Raw genomic sequence first — 20,598 nt, forward strand, 5'->3', positions numbered from 1 at the left:
AATTGGAATGGACATATTGTATACTTGGTTGAACATCACAACTATTTTTTGGCCTATAGGGTAAGAACTATTGTAGTGGTATAGTAAATCTGGCCAAACTAGTAAATCAAATCAGTATTACATCCCAGGCAGAACAGCAGACATTAGGGTTCTTCCCTTTCATGACCTAAATGATGCAGGAATCATGGTTCTTATTGTATTTCCATTTAATTCACCAGTCTGGCTCCTGGATTCTGGGTGATGGAGTGGACTACTTCAAACCTAACCAAGTAGAAGCCACATTTGTACTTGCAGTGACAAATATGCTATCTTTACTAGACTTAGTAACAAAGCCTTCAATATATGGTATGTGACCAATAATCTGACCATTCCTATCAGAAAGGAAGATTTGAACAGTTTTGCATATTGTAACATTATATGTTTATGGTCTTGCTCAGAACTATGTTGATTCTCCTATTTCCTTTCATAATATATTCTAAAAGGACATGGTCCATGAAAGCACTCTCTATAATATCACATTAGTCCTGTTTATTAATGACTTTCATTAATCCTGGATTAGCGTGAAGTGGCCAGTAGGTGGAGACCTTGTGAAGATACTTTTACTCACTTCAAAGGTTGGAAAATAAGCCCTGAGAAAATTTGAGTGTCCTCCACATCAATGTATTACCTGTGGTGGGTCACTCTACTTTTCTTAAAAGGCTGAAGGCAATCATTCCCAATTAATGAACGACTAGTAATTGCATCATAGCCCAGCTTTCTCTCTGCTCAATCCTGTTTTCTTCACTGCCTTACAGTTGTTCCTGAGTGCACTCCCAATAAAGTTACTGCATGATATCTCTGTCTCAGAATCTGTTTCCTCATGAGAGACTCCAGGACACTTAAATACTTCTGAATGGTACTTGCTCTCATATACTTCAAATCCCTTAATTTGAGATATCCAGGATACTAGTATTTTCCCTTGGTTGTTCCTAATGAAATAGAACACAATTGGCATGGCAGAGATGTGTTTGATCAGTTTGTGGCTTTAACTTTCCCAACATATAAAACTACTCAAATAACTTTAGAAATTAGATATTTGGCTAACAGTGTAGAATGAGTTAATATTAACACAATCAATACACCATTACAAATGACAGTGTAAGTGTATCTAACAGAGGTATGGTTTTACAGAACTAATTGATTCATGATTTTATTCTGGTCAGGAAAAATTGATGTTCACTTTCATGGGAAAACATGCTACATGTACATTGGAAAATGCTTTATATCCTAGATAATTTATTTATTTATTTATTGAGACAGAGTGTTGCTGTGTTGCCCGGGCTAGAGTGAGTGCCATGGCGTCAGCCTAGCTCACAGCAACCTCAAACTCCTGGGCTTAAGCAATCCTACTGCCTCAGCCTCCCCAGTAGCTGGGACTACAGGCATGTGCCACCATGCCCGGCTAATTTTTTTTCTATATATATATTTTAGTTGACCAGATAATTTCTTTCTATTTTTAGTAGAGACGGGGTCTCGCTCTTGCTCAGGCTGGTCTTGAACTCTTGACCTCGAGCAATCCACCCCCCTCGGCCTCCCAGAGTGCTAGGATTACAGGCGTGAGCCACCGTGCCCGGCCTATATCCCAGATAATTTAAAAATCTAACTATTATGTGGTTGGTTATTAAAAATAAGAATTCTAAAATACATATGATCATAGATTGGACCTATAATTATGGATTGGGGTCACACCAGGATATATATGGCTGTAATGCTGATCAGATGCTGCTTAAGCTACATCATTAATAAAATGCAAAGAGGGTTATCTTACTAAGAGTCTGGACAAGTAGCACAAAACATGTACTTGGAAAAAGAATTGAAAGGAAGGTCAAAGTAGATGAAATTAGCTCCTAGAGATCTAACTTTGAAGAAGGGTAGTGTTGAAAAACCACCCCAGGAGGATTGTGGAACAAGAGAGTATGTCTTCTTTTTTTTTTCTTTAAGACAAGGGTACATCGAAATTGAATACAACATTCCCCCCCTAGCAATGCTCCTCAACTATATTATTAATAAAAGGGAAAAGCAAACAAAAGCCTTGCACAATGAAGAAATTTTTCTGAGAATCTATGTTACAACCAGTATTCTCTGAAGATCCTTACTATGAGCTATTAAGAAATCTTCGTTAAACAAAGGAGTTTGCTTAGTTGATTAATCAATTTGAAACAAGTTCCCTTATTAATTCCCTAAGATTAAATTTAATCTCTGCTTTATTATACAAGTGTAAGGTTTTTGCGAGTCCTTTCAGGAAAAAAAAAGAAGACTCATTTGTTTTAGTCTCAAGCACCTACAACATAATTTTTTGTTTTGTTATTTTGCTTTCTAAAATATCTTTTATGATATGATATTAAATATGTAATTTTATATATGGATATACAGTACATTTGTTTATAAATTAATATAACACGTATTGAAGCAAAACAATGAAATTAGCATTTATGGAGCTGCCATTGAGCCTTACTTATCAGATAGGACTGATGTTCTCCTCTGGCTCTGGGCAAAGCCAGGCTACCCTTTCTTCTCCAGAGGTAATCCTTATGTTGAATTTTGTTTCCATCATTTTGCTTTAGTTTGTAGTTTCCCCCATATGGATATATCATTAAATAAAACATTATTTATTTTATTTATAGAAGTGGTATCACACTCTACTTCCAACTGAATTTTTATTCATCATTTGACATTATATTCTAAGACTTACCCTTGTTGATAGGTGTGAGTGTAATTCAGGCATTTTAGATACTCTAAAATTAATTATGTGAACATTTTAAGTGATTGTTTTGTAGAACTACATGGATCTTTTACTATCTAATCTGACAGTCTATGACTTTAAATTGGATTATTTAGACAATCTATACTTAGAACATTTAGATATAATTGAGTTTTAATCTACCATCATGTTACTTGTTTGGGCTTTGTCCAATCTATTATCCTTTTTTTTCTCTTTTCCTACTTTTTTCTGACTAAATGACTATGTTTATATTCCAACTTTATCCCACTATTGCCCTAATCTCTATATTTCTTTGTTTTATTTAGGTTTTAGGGATTATTCAAGGGTTTCATTGTACATCATTAACTTAACTCAGTTTTATTTCAAATAGTATTGTTACTTTAATTGTAATGCAGGAACATTAAAATGTATCCCCACTTCACCCTCTATTTCCTTTCTGCTGTTGCTATCATACATTTTATAATAACATATGTTACAAATCTCACAATATTTTACTATTATTTCTGCTTTAAATAATTGATTATGTTTTAGATAAATTAAAAATGTAATATAACACTATGATTTCAAAATACTTTGACTTGCCTATATATTGGCCATTTTTGGCACTTCTGATTCCTTTGTGCATACCCAAGTTTTTATTTAGCTTTCTTTTCCTTGTTCCAGAAGAAGAACATTCTTTAAAATTTCTTATAGATTTACTAGTTAAAATTGTCTCAGAGGTTTTTTTTCTTTCTTTCTTTCTTTCTTTCTTTCTTTCTTTCTTTCTTTCTTTCTTTCTTTCTTTCTTTCTTTTTTTTGGTCTATAATAGTCTTTATTGTGTCTTAATTTTTGAAAGATATTTAAAGAATATTTATAGAATATTTATAGAATTTAAAGATATTTATAGAGTTTGAATTTGACAGTTTTGCATATCTCTTTTCTTTTCAGCTTTTTAGAGATATTATTCTGGCTTGCAAAGTTTCTACTGAGAAGTTTGTCATTTTACTTTGTTTCTAGATACAGAATATGCTTTCTTTTCCACTGGTTGCAGGCTTTCCCCCACCCTTTGTCAGTTTTTAAAAAAAAATTTTTGATTATATATCTTGGGTTTTTTTTGACATGTGATTATCTGTCTTTAGGTTCTTTAGATTCTTTGATTTGTGGACTTTTTATTTTCATTAAATTTTGAGCATTTTTACCTCAAAAGTAACTGTTTAATTTTTCATATATTTAATTTTTCTTTCTTTACTTCATTCTGGATAGTTTCTACCAGTTTGTCTTCAAGTTCATTGATCTTTTCTTGTGTAGTGTCTAATCTGTTGGTAATTTTGTTCAGTGAAATTTTCATTTTAGATGTTGTAATTTTGCTGTAGAAGTTCTTTATTGTATATCTTCAATTTTTCTTAAGATATTTATGTTTTTGTTTAAATCTTTGAGCACATATTTATGATAGCTGTTTTAAGCCCCTCTCTATCATTTATCATCTCTGTCATTTCTGGGTCCATTTCTACTCACTTATTTTTCTCCAAGTATGAATCAGATTTTTTGCTTTTTTGGCAGGCCAGAGATATTTGAATGGATGTAAAACACTCCAAATTTATTGTAATCAAATGTTTGATTTGGTTGTTCTCTTTTAAAAAGTATAGGATTTTGTCTAGTCAGGCAGTTAAGTTCCATATTATTGTGATCCTTTCAAGACTTGTTTTTAAGCTCTTTAAGAAGTGGATTCAGAGATGCTGTACCCTCAGGCTAAGTTAGCTCTACTACTAAAACATTACTAATGAACATCCTATGTTTTATCAAGTTTTCTCCATTCTCTGTAGTGTAAACTTGAATATTTTCTAGTCTTGTGTGAGTTCCAGGAATTATTCAACTTATAGCTCCCCCATAATTGTTTTTTCCCCAGAAGCTGTTTTGCTTTGTGTCATGGGTATTAACCCTATGTGTGTGAAGATCGGTATACAGGCAAAGACTCAAGGGGACTCTATGCTGATTTCTGGAGCTCTTTTGTTGTTTGCCTCCCTTTTCCTCAGTATTATTTCTGCATATTCTCAGCTGCCTTACTCTTTCTAACTCTGATCTCTGGCTCCTTAGCAGTGAGACTGTTGGGTTCTGCTTGAGTTTTACCTCTCTCCATCACCGTCCAGAAATTGCCTCCAGGCAGAAAATCAGGGCAATCAATCCCAGTTTTCACCTTGTTTAAAGCACAGTTGTATTGACTGTTTCTTTTGTTACCAATTTATTCCTAATGTAGCAACCCTCTTCATCTGTTTATATCCTTTATTTTCTTCTAAACACCAATAATGTAGAGATGAGAAGTCTGAGGCAGCTTATATTTAATAGGTTGATTTTATCAATAAAGATGATGGTACCATGGTTGACATTATAGAGTCTTTGACCATTTGGAAATCCTAAATCTCTGAGTAAGAAAGCCTCAGTTAACACTGTGTGCAAGCCACTTCCACTACTCTCTATTTTCAAGATGACATAAACCTTTACTTTCTGTATAAAAAGTTTATACTTTCTGTGTAAAACTTTACTTTCTTTTCTGTATAAATCTTTGAACTACCTAGGAAACATGAAAAAGATAATATATGTTTTTCAGCAACAGTGTGGTTGATTTTAGGTAGAAGGGAATAAAACTGAGGTCTTTGATAGGAGAATGAAGGGTCAAAACAAAAAAAATGCAGCTATATAAAATATTACCAAACATGTTTAAAATATGAAAATAGATTATTAAATGTCTAATGACTAGTTTGAGCTGGATGAATAGACACATTTTTAGAAGACCACTATAATAGTGCTACTGAGGCTAGAACAAGGGATAATAAGAAGTGGGGAGAAACTTTATCTTGGGCTTTGCTAACAACAATTAAGCTTTATCTCTGTCAATTTTGGAATTACAATAAATGTGCTTCTCTTCTACAGCTGCCTATTATAACATTTCAGTTCAGAGGAAAAGACTGATGCAAGTTGGTTAAACATGTTTGAAGTAGACTTTTGCAAATTTTTGTGGAAGACAACTAGAAACAAACAGAAAATTATTGAACAACAGAAAGGATCTAGAAGGTTGAATAGATTCATATTGGCATCAACTAACACCATGGTGGGACTTTCCCAAAGCTCAATGATAATAAATAAAGAGAATGAAAACTAAAGATTTACTTGACCCGGTATGCAGTTTGGAAGGTAAAGGAGAATGATTCTAGAGTGTTTGTAAGATGACAGTGGAAATGAATATGGGTCTATAATAGGATGGATACCAACCAGATCCAGAAAGGGGGCACAGAGGTAGACTAAAAGGGAAGGGAAAGTTAGAGTATGATATAAAGATGGGAGAAATGATGATAAGAAATAAAGGCCAAAGAATTAGAATGTAAGGTGATTTTGATCAGTTATAGAAGGTGGGGTATTCTTTGTACTCACTGGGGGCAAAGTCATTATCATTGGTGGCTGAATAAGGCAGAAATAAGCATCATGCAAAAAGGATTTAGGAATATGAACTTTAAAGATTCTTCAAGGAAGATGATGACATTTCCTGGGTTGAAAATAGGTAACTGGGAGAAAAAGATCTGGAATGCAAATAATAAAGTCACCAGGAAGTGTTGGCGAGTTTGCTAGAAGTGTTATCAGCAGTAAGGAAGGCATACCCTTCCTTAGAGGATACTGTGAGAGAAACACCATATTAGGAAAAGCACTTAAGAAGCTAAAAGAGCAACAACAGAATAAGCAGAGGATGGGAGGAATTGCAAATCCAGAGGGAGAAAGATGAGGAAAGAACATTCCTGAGCTGAGTATGGGTTCAAAGTCTGGGCAAAACAGCATCAGTGAGCAATCTACCCACAAAGTGACAAGTGTAGCAAACAGGGATTGAAGAGGCAGATGGTATGGAAAATTTTCCTGTTTTAAGAAGACAGATATGAGTGATAGTCCTTTTGCAATCAGTTTTCTTAATTCACGTAAAAGTATTTGTATATTTTAACAGCACATTGTCAGCTAGAACCATATTTAGTATGTGCCATCATAATGATATATTTTAGACAGATGTAGCCTTATTAAAACCGACGTTTCCAATTTAATCTCTCTCAGTGCTACATTTGAAGTTATGTCCACATAAAATCAAAGTTGTTATTTGTAAAGTGAAAAAAAAAAGTCAATAACTGATTTCAGTGAACTTTTCCCTCAAATAAATGAAATGAACCTAGACGAAGACCATACAATTATCGTTATAAACTTAGATGAGAAAAACTCAGATAATTCTTGTGTTAGTTTTCTGAACTGGCTTTGAAAAGGATTTCAGTGAAATAAATTTATAGATAGCTTATTTACCAATACTAGTTCATAAAAAAATTGAATAAAACAGGTCGATTGACAGTCAAATCAGATTGACCTCAGTCAAGTACAGCATAAAAATCAATAAGCACGTAATTAAGAAAAAGAGTATCTTTCTCCTCCAATGTTTAAATAGAATTAATGTGTTGTTATATATTTTCTCTCTTAAAGATTTAGGAAAAATGACTCAAAACTTTTTTTTGGACTGGAATTCACTTTTATAAGTAAAGGAAAAAATGTGGGCTACCACCCCTAAATTTAATTTCTGTAGCAACAACTCTCAGACTTTCAGAAAAAATAAATAAAGGGCTAATATTGAATTACAAGGTTAAAATATTTAACTATGATGAAGAGTGAATAATATAGGATATTTTATTATTTTCCAATTGTGATAGTGAAAACAATTAGGTAAGCATTTTTATTCTACTTTTCTATTTTTAAAAAATTATACAATTTTTGAGATTTTATTTTGTCTCTTGTTTCTCATGCTTACAAGTATCTTCATTGTTATTAGTTTGGAAAATTTATCCAATAAAAAGGGGAAAGCAGTTAAACTGAACATATATCTAAAAATTTTATGGAGATCAGTTCCTCCATATGTTGACTTTTCAAAATTAGTAATAAATTCTGACATCTGGCTCTTTCTCTAGTTATAACTTGAGTTTTATAGAGAACATCCCTTTCTAGCTATGATGGTGATCAATAAAGAACAACTGGGAAAGTCAGATAAAAACCCAAAGTACATTTGTTTAAGAGCATTAGAGGGCTGTCAAGGCAGCCAGACATTGAAGGGGCAAAGAACCTGGAAAGAAGGAACTACAAGGAGGTGACATAGCATTCTGCAGCCTTCTTCTTCATCCTTTGGGGCATTTGTTGATTTTCAGAGTGGGAAAGGAGGCTGAGAAAAGAAATCTGGTGCTAAGAAGCAGAAAACCCACTAGCATTTTGGCCATACCGTGTGTCTGGGAAGACAAACATCCAAGTTCATGATTGTCAAATAGGATAAAACTTGAGGGAACAATATCATGAAGACAAAGGTGGTGCAGAGATGTGAACCTAAAATTGGAAGTTTTACCTCTCTATGTATGTGCTGTGTACTTGAACAGAGCAGGGCAAGAAGACTGAAGCCACTCAGAAAGCCTTTGGAAAGGGGAAGAGAGGTTTTATCAATTGCTTTTGGGGCAGGTGGGTGGAACTAGATTCCATTCTGTCATACTTCCTTGTGAATACTCTATGCCTCATGTAGAAGTGATAGATATCAAGAATTGTGGGTCTTTGTTTTTCTGGTCCATATGAGTACTCACAGAGAAGAAGAACACAAAACTTGAATTATTAGATTGACAAAAATTAATTCTTCCTAAATGTCCTGCCAGCCACACCTCATTTGTTTCTTTTCCCTTCCTTTCCCTGCTTCCTTTCTTATTTTCTCTATTAGGTCTTCCTTCCTTTCTCTTATCTCCCCATCATTTCTCTACATTTCAGTTTTCTTCTCTTTCTCTATCTTCTTTCCTCTTTTTCCCTTCCTTCCACACCATAAGCAAATGTATGCCTTTATTTCAGGTCTACAATTGGATTTTTATACACTATCAGATACAAAAATCCACACATCTCTAGACTCATAAGATAACTTGAGAGCTTCCCAGCCTAACACAGGCTGAGCCCAGGCATGAAAGTCAAGAGCAGCCTGCAACCCCACTACTTTCGACCTTCTCACAGCTTTCTACTTCTTGTCTGTGCTTACGTAGTAGTCTGTTAGCTGTTATCCTAACATTACTGTATTTGACAACGTGCCAAGAAATGTAAATAGCTGAGCCTAGATTAATTAAAGCTAAAATATGAGATTGAAAGGAGGTGCAAAAATATCCAAAAATCTTATTCAGCAATTCACAGCTCTTTTTATCCCAAATACCGTTTAAAAGATCTTTTAGTGCACTGTCAAATACATGATAGGATAGGTGAAAAATCAGCTTGTTTTACAGGAATACACTGTGTGTGTATATGGGTGTGTGTGTGTGTGTGTGTGTGTGTGTAAATGATTATTACACTGGCTTTGGCTTTAAGCAACTCATGTACTTCCCCATCATGACAGATATAGGCTGGTGTTTTATTAATTTACATCTAAAACCTTACAGGACTGGGGATGACACATGCATTTCCTGTGATTGCAAAAGCAATCTGGAGAGCTACACTAGTAAGGGTGGCAATTTTCTGATGCTACGATATCATCACTGAATGCCCTGTAGTACTACTGCATGGAGAAGCCTGTATGGGAAATAGGCAACAACCTCTATACAAAATAGAATGATCCCAGAGATAACCAGGCAGATTCATAAATCGCTTTTACAATAGAAACATAGGAACACAAGAAGGGAGGTCACCATTTTGATGCTCTCAAGATATGCTGAAAATGAGAAAAACAGCAAGTAATTTCGTAGGTCCTTATCATGGAAATCAGATTTGACCAGGGAATGGTTCATCTCAGATTGAGGCCACCTCATTTCTTCTTCTTCCTTGACTGCAGTCTTCTCTTTAAACTTCCATTTTGAAAAAACAGTGTTACTTGCAGAGGTATCTTTTTAAACATCATTTGTGGAATTTTCAAGACTGGTTTGGAATATGTAAATATGGGTATTATAAGTGCTATACTTAGGCAAGAAGAATGGACATGTACCCCCAATATCACTAGGAACATTCCCATAGCTTCAGAAGGTTTGTCATTAGAATAGAGTTTTTTCCTTAGAAACTTAAAAAAAAACCCAAAAAACTAAATGATTTCCATTCTGGAAATGTCTCCTACTATTTAAGATGTTTCTCTTTTTCTCAGTCAAGATTCAATGCAAGGAATAGAAAACACATTTAGAATTTTAAACAAAAAGGAATAAATACACAGAAAAGTGGATGTTTGGAAAATAGGGAGAAAGACTGAAGGTGGGGGTTCTAATAGGACCTTCTAGGGATAATGCCTAGAATCATACATCAGGAGAGCAACTACTTCTGAGGTGGCCAGGGAAGCTAAGCTGGAATCACGAACCCACTCCCAGGGCCCCTGAACCACCAAGGAGGTAGAGAATCAAAATCCACAGCTACCATCGAGGAACTAAGAAGATGGATAGGGAAGCCACATAATTGCTACTCCTTTTCTCTCCACACAAGGAAGCTGGAGCAGTGCTATATGACAGTAATATAATGCTAGGCACACTTACAATTTCAAATTTTCTAGTGGCCTTGTTTTAAAAAGAATGGAAAATAAAACAGGAAAAATTAATTTTGACATGTTTTATTTAATGAAAATAGAAGCACTTTAATATATATTCCATATAAAAATAATGGATACTTTTGGGGTTTTTTTTTTGCAGTGGCTGTGAAGACTTCAAAATCCACTGTGTATTTTATACTTACAGAGCATCTCGATTTGGCCTAGCCTCATTTCATGTGCTCAGTAGCCACATGGGGCTAGTGACTCCCTTACTGGGCAGCACAGAGGTAGGAAAGGACATTGTCCAACTGCCACAGAGAAATCGTTCGTTCTTTCCCCCACAGGCTTCCAAAAGCAGAAGTAGACAAAATGTGACAGGAAGATGGCTTCTGCCTCACTTTTGCTTTCCAAATTTCATTCCCATGCATATGATTGGAAGATCTAACCTTTGATTTAAAAGAATCTTGGAAATATGTTTTTTTTTTAATTTTTTGTTTTGATTTCCAAACTCCACAATTAAAAGGTGAAATGCAGATTGATAAACCATTCTACAGTATCCAATATTTTTTTTCCTAAAAGGGAAAGAACAATTGCTATGGGAATCTTTACATCTCATTTCTATCATCCTGCTAATACCTTAGTATATGTTACTTGAAAAAACTCATCAGTTTATTTTCCTTCTGCTTTAGAACACCTCTAGTTAACCAAGGCCCTATTTCTTAAAGTTTTGTGTTTTTGTAAGCAGGAACATGAATGTATATCTCTAAAATCATTTCCTGTAACTTACTCTACTCTTACTCTTAACTAACTCTTAAAGTTATCTCTAACATACAATTTCTGAGGCTTTTAAAAAATTTTTTATTTTTACTTATTATGAGTATATAATAGTTGTATATCTTTATAGGGTATATGTGATGTTTTGATACAGGCATACAGTGTGTTTTAATCAAATCACAGTAATGGAAGTGTCCATCACCTCAGGCATTTATCATTTCTCTGTGTGAGGAATATTCCAATTCTACTTTTTTAGTTAATTTAAAGTATACCCTAACTTACTATTTATTATAGTCACTTTGTTGTACTATCAAATATTTCTCATTCTATCTAACTAACTATATTTTTGTACCCATTAACTGTTACCACTTTATCCCCCACTCCCTGCTACCCTTCCCAGCCTCTGGTAACCATCATTCTACTCTTTGTCTCCATGAGATCAACTGAGTTTAATATTTTGCTCCCACATATGAATGAGAACATGCAAGATTTGTCTTTCTGTGCTTGGCTTATTTCACTTAACATAATGTTTGCAAATGGCAGAATTTCATTCTGTTTGGTGGCTATATATATTCCCTTGTGTATATGTACCACAACTTCTTTTTATCCATTCATCCATTGATGGACACTTAGGTTGATTCAAAATCTTAGCTATTATGAATAGTGCTGCAAAAAACATGGGAGTGCTGATGTCTTTTTAAAATACTGAATTCCCTTCCTTTGGGTATATACCCAGCAGTGGGATTGCTGGGTCATATAGTAGTTATATTTTTATTCTTTTTGAGGAACCTCCATACCATTCTCCATGGTAGCTACACTAATTTACCTTCCCACCAACAGTGTCCAAGAGTTCACCTTTCTCCTCATCCTCACCAGCATTTGTTATTGCCTGTCTTTTTGATAAAAGCCATTTTAACTGGAGTGAAATGATATCTCATTGTAGTTTTGACTTGCAGTTCTCTGATGACTAATGATGTTGAGCATTTTTTCATATACCTGCTGGCCATTTGTATGTCTTCTTTTGAGAAATGTCTATTTAGATTCTTTGCCCATTTTTTAATCAGATGATTTGATTTTTTTTCCTATGGTGTTGTTGGAGTTTCTTACATATTCTAGTTATTATTGCCTTGCTAGGTGGGTAGTTTGCAAATATTTTCACCCATTCTCTGGGTCGTTCTTCCTTTGTTGATTGTTTTCTTTGCTGTGCAGAAGATTTTTTTTTTAATCTTCATGTGATTAAATGTCCAATATTCCTTTGGTTGCCTGTGCTCTGGAGGTATTATTCAAGAAGTCCTTGCCCAGAACAATGTCCTGAAGCATTTCCCAATGTTTTCATTTAGTAGTTTCATAGTTTCAGGTCTTCGATTTAAGTCTTTAATCCATTTTTATTTGATTTATGTATATGGTGAGAAATAAGGGTCTAGTTTCATCCTTCAGCACACAGATATCCAGTTTTCCCAGCACCGTTTATTGAAGAGACTCTTTTCCCCACTGTATGTTCTTGGCAGCTTTGATCACAACTCCCATCCCAACTAGAAGGGCTTTCCTCAATTGTCTCTTAGGATTCCTACACAGAAAGGCTTCAGTATGAAAAGTCAACCTTTTCAAAAAGGTTTAGATATTTTATGACATGCATTCATTTGTGGAAGTTGCATGGATCTGAATGGGTAATTCAACCTGATTTTGTAGCCAGCATGACTCATAATCATACACTGCAGCAATGGAGAAATAAGAAAATAAGATGCAGGCTTCTGGTAAAGAATCATATTATGAGAATACAGAAGCTTTTAGAGATTATTTACAACAAAAGTAATGAAAGGTTAGTAAAATCTAGGGCACAATTTCTGAGAAAAATACCTGTATTATAGTAAAGGAGTCAACAGTTTCATCTGCCTAAAATCCAATCTATGAGATATTATATTCTGCATTTTTCACACCTACACTCAGTACTTCAATTTATTAAGTCTGTTCATTGCAAGAATGAGATACTTAGCTCAAAAACCTGGATAATTTGTTCCATTTAGACACCTGGAGTTTAATTAGAACCCAAGCTTGTCTCTAAGGAATAAATAATAACATTGTATCATCTAGTGCTGTCTTGTACATTGTAGGTGTGCTATGTATACCTATTGAGTAAATAATGGAATTTGTATACAGTTTGTTAAGGTGAACACATACTAGTTTTAAAAAATATCAAGCTGATACTTAATGCCAAATTAAAATATTTGAGAAGAGCACATTGTACACTGGTGCTTTCAGAGTAAGATTTATCAGTGCATCTTCTTGCCTACGAAATTGGCACCTCCAAGATATTGTCATCCTACTCATTTATGGTTCCTGCTGAGTGACCTTATCCCAGATGATAGTTGCAATTAGCACTTCTAAGCAGGTGGACCTGAAAAATCTCTATCTTTAACTTGATTTCTCTATTGAAATTCTCCTTTATGTTCCATATCCATATTTTCAACTGATTGTTGATGATCTCTAGAACATTATCTAGTAGGCAAACATGTTAAATCCAAATCATCCTTTTTCTTGTACCCAGTGAAATCCTCTGAGTACTTTTAAGGTAGGCTAGGCTAAGCTATGATGTTCAGCAGGTTATGTGTACTAAATGCATTTTCAACTAATGGTATTTTAAACTTATGATGGGTTTACTGGGAGATAACCCCAATGTAAGTCAAGGAGCATCTGTAATTACATGAAAAATACCTGTGTTCTGCATTTGACAGTGAGCTCCACAAGAGCAGGTACCATAGAGAGGATACTTTATCTTTAGAAGATAATAAAAATATTATTTGTTTGATATATAGTATACATTCAATAAATATGTTTTGAAACAATGAATAAAATGTAACATGAAGAAATATACCTGGATGAACATGACTTCAAGAAATGCCCCTAATTTAAAAAATGATAAAATTATGAGAACATTCAGACATATAGCAACCAGTTCAACTTAATTCTGTTTAAAACATACTGATATATTCGAGGGCAACCTTTTCTAATTTTTCATTCAAGGGATGTACAGAAACAAAGCAAACTATTTCTTTGTTCTTTCACATCTACATGTGAATGTGGGAAGGACCTGCAGGCCTTCTCAGTTAACAGTGCAGCCTTCAGGCATTACATGTAACCAAAATGTTTATAACCCCATAATATCCTGAAATAACAATAAAAAAAAGAGTGCAGCCTTCCTCAGCTTTTGTCCTCTGAGTCCTTACAGCCAGGGCCATCTGACAGCCTCCATCTTGCCCAGATTTAGTCACTGTGGGTGCCTCCGCTGAAAAAGGGGTCTCACCTCCACACAGCATCCTTTCTTGTCCCTATCATCTATCCCTAAGTCACTCATGAAGACAAGAAAAAACTTCCATTCTGACCCGATTTGCCAAGCAGTGATTTAAATTTATTTAATCATAACCAAGATATGTTCCTAGCCACTAGCTATTTAGAGAGGTTTTTTTTTTTTAATGTAGAATGACAATGATCATCTTCAAAATTTTATTCTGGTTAGCATTATAAAAGACAGATAACTATTATTCTTGAGATTTTATTAATATTAAGCAAAAAGGCATTTAGATGCCAAACAAGTCATTTATTTGGACATTGTAAAGGATAAATGATATTTGCTTCCCCATCCGAAGTTAATTTTGTAATTGACAGATTTTTTCCATATATCTTTATAGTTTTATTAGCATTTTATAGCATGTTTTATATTTGAGAAAACTGCTTTGTACTCATTTTAATTAGTTATTTCTCATATATATCAATTAGTTTCAGTAATAGAAAGAGTAAAGTCAAAAAGATTTTGAAAAGCAAGATGTCACATATGCATACAAATTAAACCTTAATGACTTCCATCTGGGGATTATTACCCAGCATCACAAGTGGTTTTGGAGAAAAATTGTATGAATGACAAATGGGGCCTTCTAGTTTCCTCATCCCATCCAGAAGAGGGTGAAATGACTCTGTCTTAAACATTTTTTAGGTTACTTATGAAAATGGGCACACTGGGTAAGTGGAAAAAATAAAATGAAGCAACAATACCTGTAGATTATCTGTAGGCAATGAGATGAGAAGATGGCCATTTGATGTTCAAGAATATTGGCTTATGGAGTCTCTGACCTGGGCTTGGTTGAGGCTTTACTACTTACCAGTATGTGACAGAAAGCAAATTAGGTAACCTCTTTAAACCTCACTTTTCCCATCTGCACAATGGAGATATGAATACCTATTTCACAGGGTGTTTTCTTATATGATGTAATTAATCACCATTCCTACTCTGACCTTAAACTTTGGTTTTTACCAAAATGCTATTAAACAACAGTGTTTTCAAATGACAAATGACAATGTGGCTTGATCATTATGGGTTAGTACCTAAAATTATTCAACCTATGACTTTTATAAAAGGTGACATATCCTTTATCTGAAATGAAATGTTTTCCATTAACCTAAACTTTCTATACCTCCCAAATGGCCCATGTAATCAAACTTGCCCCACCAGGGAGTATAAATATGTTTACAAATATATCTAAATAGAAATACATAGGTATATGGAAAAGCTCCGAAACTTTCCTGACTGCTAATGTGAGCAGATGCTTCCTCTTATAATGGAGAGTACTATGTGGTCCTTGTGAGGGCTGTCAGTATTTAGCGTGCGGTTGACGGCATTCTGTTGCCAAATTAAGCCAGGTTTCATGTCAATGTCAAATAACCAATTCTTAATGACTCAAAGTTCTTCTAATGTCATGATTTTTACGGTTTAAAATGCAACGAATAATTAAAAACCAGCATCAAATTAGAAACAGCAAGAATGTTATCATGGAGCTAAAATATATTCCAGGCTGGACAGCATCACATCAATTTTATTTGATATTTATACATATTACCTATTTTTTCCTAGGTCTGTGAGAAAGTTGAACTACTTAACGTACATTATATATGCCTAGGTAAAACAGATATTTTCATTGAGTTCCTTAATATATCATAAAGAATTGTAATTTTTCTTTCATACAATGTCAAAAATCATCAGGTAATATGTAAAGATGAGCCAAAGATAAGATAGACGTGTTATTTTAAATTTTATTGTATAGATAAGATGTGTTATTTTAAATTTTATTGTTATTTATGCATATATGCTTGGCTTATATGATTTGTTTTACCCACTTGTTTTTCAGTAAGACTTTGTGTTACAGAAAAAGCCCAGAGATAATGCATTAAAGTTTTTATGTGCATTGTTGTTGCAATATAAATTGCAGCAGTCATTGAAAACAGAAATAGCATACAGATAGAATCCAAACATTGACATTAATCTATCTATAGTCAACATTTACTTAGTGCACTAATATTGTGTTGGGTGCAGTGGAATCTAAAGAAATAAATTGCTGTGCAAAGAGTGTGTCTTTAAAACTGATGAAAATGTGCCCAGAAGCAGGACACTAGACCTGATTTTCTCCATGATAACTAGTGACCATTCACACGAATCCGTGTCTATCAATTACATTTCAACAGTAGCTCCTGCCTTATCATTTTGTAGTTCTGGCTGGTGTTGATTTCACATTTGTCCACAAACTTTCAGTCAACTCCTTGCCTCTATTTGCATTTGGTATCTACTTTTCCATTATTCTTGTATATGGATCTTACTGTCCATTTTGACACCTGTCACTGAAGTGGATTTTCCTACCTTGCCAAGTCTCTTTGGGAGCCCCATCCCTAGCTGCCCCTGATTTTGTTGCTGTCATCATGAGACAGTCTTAATGGTCTTATTCTTTCATGTGACTGTGACAATGTCAAAATCAAAGGAGTTAAGCATTCAAATTGACTTATGTAAAGTAATGTTAAAAGATAAATAGCGTGTAAATAATTATTAAATTACATGTCACAAATAATAATTGTAGGGCTTTTAACGAGGCTATGTATGCATTCATGTATGTATGTGTGTATATATAATATTTATTCATTTGTACACCATGTTTGGGCAGCATTTATATGCCATAGGCAGGTTTGATGAGTATACACATGTACACACACACATAAAAACACACCGCTCTGGATATATACGATATTAGATGGACATAGATGTTGTATACCAATGTATATATGTTCAATCATGTTCACTGCTTAAATACAATTACATAAATTATTACTGAGTCAGCCACACTTACACCCTTTTTCTTTTACTCTATTATAGATATATTTTCAAATATCCTTCTGAAAAATGAAGGCTATTAGAATTTATTTTACAATGCTCTCTATTATTTTCTCTTTGGGTAGAGAGATTATTCTGTCCCACCCAGCTACCCCAGTAGAATAGGAAATGATTAAATGAACTCAAAAATGGTCTGCAAAAAATGGACATGTGGTAGAACTATATAAATCTAGTGTCCTTTTAAGATATTTGAGTGAGGCCGGGTGTGGTGGCTCACGCCTGTTATCCTAGCACTCTGGGAAGCCGAGGCCAGTGGATCATTTGAGCTCAGGAGTTTGAGACCAGCCTGAGCAAGAGCGAGACCTTGTCTCTACTAAAAATAGAAAGAAATTATTTGGACAACTAAAAATATATATAGAAAAAATTAGCTGGGCATGGTGGCACATGCCTGTAGTCCCAGGTACTCAGGAGGCTGAGGTAGAAGGATTGCTTGAGCCCAAGAGTTTGAGGTTGCTGTGTGCTAGGCTGACGCCACGGCACTCTAGCCCAGGCAACAGAGCGAGACTCTGTCTCAAAAAATAAATAAATAAATAAATAAATAAAAAATAAATAAGATATTTGAATGAGAGCTTGATAAGGAATCTTCAAAAATACCATCACAGATATTGGGAAAATAAGTGGATTTCCAGTTGTTAAGAATGGGGAAAAGTAACAAATGAAATTTGTGAGAAACAGAACTCTCTTCAACAGAGACGTTCGAGGCAACAATGTGACTTCTTCCACTTTGAGGAATAGAGAAATCTTTCTACTCAGGTTTCTATGTGTGAAATCTCACTGGCATAACTCTTTTAGAAGTAGTCCCAGAAACTTAAAGGCACAAGTGTTCATAATTTGGCAATCCCTGGGATAAAAACCACTAAGAACTTGTAAGATGGAATAACATACACATCATTCAAAAAAATTATAAAATAATTAGAGTTGACAGATAAAATACAGGCTATTTAAACTTGAGTTTTAGAAAAACAATTGATAATTGTTTAGTATAAGTATATATTTCATGCAATATTTTTATTTGCTAAATCTTGTAATTCTACAACTAAGTAACAAATTTACAAACCATTACAATTCTGGAAGGGGATGATTTCCACAGAAAAAAAGTTGAAAAGCACTTGCAAATTAAATGTTACTGACCTAGTACAGCAAGAATTTGCATGGGAAGCCTTTGAGATAATTGGCCAAAATAGCCAACTGAGAAATATGGAACAAGGACACTGTGGATGTGGTAAGTATAAAGAAATTTACAAATAGTAATAATCAGTTTATAATTTATTAGAGTAGGTAAATGAAGGCATGGTTTCATACATATTCATGGTAAGTGAAAGCATTTCTTCCTAATGAAGACTCCTTATTCATTATAAAGTTGGTCTAGATAAGCAATAGATTAATGTGATACTTGTGTTCAAATTTTGGTCTGAGCTCAGAATGTTATACTCAACAACGTCTTTATAGAAGAGAAAACCTTTTTGTCATGGGCCAATGAGATTGTGACTTATGGAAGCCGTGCTGGAGCCACTGACTTACATACATATAGACACCAAAGCTTTCAAAAGTATTACTATACTATATTTCTTCAGGCTACTGTCTGTCTTTTTTTTTTTTTTTTTTGCATGCTCATCATCATTGATCAGGGTGAAAACATGGAAGAACTTAAAAATACAAAGACCACTAAATAGTTTTATGACTTATTTATTAGGAGTATGCGTGAAAACATTCATTATGGCTGTCAGTTTTGGCCATGAATATTTTAGTTCTTGGTGAATGTGAGAGAAAAGTGTCTTATATCCTTTCTTTTCAGCTTTTAGCATATTTAGCACATGAATTTTGTATTAACCTCGTGTTGATTTTTTTAAAGCAAAGCTTTAAGATGCAATCATCTTAAATTTTTGTGAATGATAAAATATAGAATTAACTTACCAAAAAAAAAAAAAATAAGGAAAGCTTAAATTAGGTCCAGCACTGTTTTAAAGTGAAGAAGAAGGTTATGCTAAGCTTTGGTTGACTCTGTTGAATACTTTTAGACAACATTTTTGAACTGGAATAATCTAAAACAGAAAAATTCTAACTGTATCTAATTATAAAACATTAAATAGTAGAATTTAAAACAATATTTTAATGGCATTACATTTTATTTCTTGAGTTGGGCAGCTAAGAGCTGTGTTCACATTCAGGTTTATAATTATTGAAGTTACTCTAGGTGCAAAGGAAAGCAATATGTCCTTATTGCATTTGAACACCATGGGTATTGGCTTCTCTTTCTTCAGTTGTTTACTGGTTTTTAAGGTTTTTCCTCTTTTTTTCTGGTGTCAGTAGCTGCCATAATTCCTTTAGGAAGCTGGGAAGGAGTATGCCATGCTATGACTGAGTGTTAATAAATGGCAGCTGGAACTAAATTGAATTATAGGGTAATATCCTGTTGGGGCTCTGGGCTTCTCCCTCTTCTGCCTTTTCTGTGACATTTCAACTTGAATCCTCAGTCCTATATACATTTTCTTTCCTAAGCACTCATGTTTTAAACAAACATGTTTAAAACTGAACATGAATTTTCTTTTTACTCCTATCCCCAGACATACAAACCATCACACAATCGATCTTCTCATCCTTCAGGCTTCCCTGGGAATATCAGGAGTTTTATTACCCATTCAGTTATGTGACCAAAAAACTGGTGTTTATCCTGTTCTCATGCCCGTGTCTAAGCAATCACCAAGTCTTACCAATCTTAAAATTAGTGCAATAACACATAATTAATTTTCAGATTCTACTTTCAATCCCTTCTAATCTTTCTCCATACTTCATCCAAAGTTATTTTTAAAATATCAATGTCATCATATCACTCCTTTGACTTGAAACCTTTCAATGGATTCATATTGCTTTTAAAGTAAAAATCAAAACCTTAGCATTGCCTTTAAGGACAGTCCACACCTGCTATGCTCACCTCCTTTCAGTTTCCCTCAAGTGCCATATTCTTTTTCAGCTCTGGGCCTCTGTGTAGTCTGTTGCCTGACCTGAAATATTAGCAGCCTTGCCCCATCCACCTCCCACTCAGCCTTCAGGTCTCAACTTAAATGACAGTTTCTCTAGGAGACCTTTCCTGACTATGTCTCTGGTTAGATTAGATCTTGAGCTGGGCTCCCCTACATATCCTTTTATATCTTTCTTATGACTTTAACTTATTCAACAATATATGTTCAGTATTTGGCCATGATGGCAAATACCAAGTCTGTTTTGTTGAGTGGAAAACATAATTGAAAGTTGCCTTAGAAATTTACGAGGCCACAGCCTCCATTTTTCTAGACTGGTCAATTGATTTCCCTGGGGTCATGTGCTATTATACGACAGAGGCCTGGAAT

This window comes from Lemur catta, chromosome 22 (genome assembly GCF_020740605.2).
Source record: "Lemur catta isolate mLemCat1 chromosome 22, mLemCat1.pri, whole genome shotgun sequence".
Classification (NCBI taxonomy): Eukaryota; Metazoa; Chordata; class Mammalia; order Primates; family Lemuridae; genus Lemur; species Lemur catta.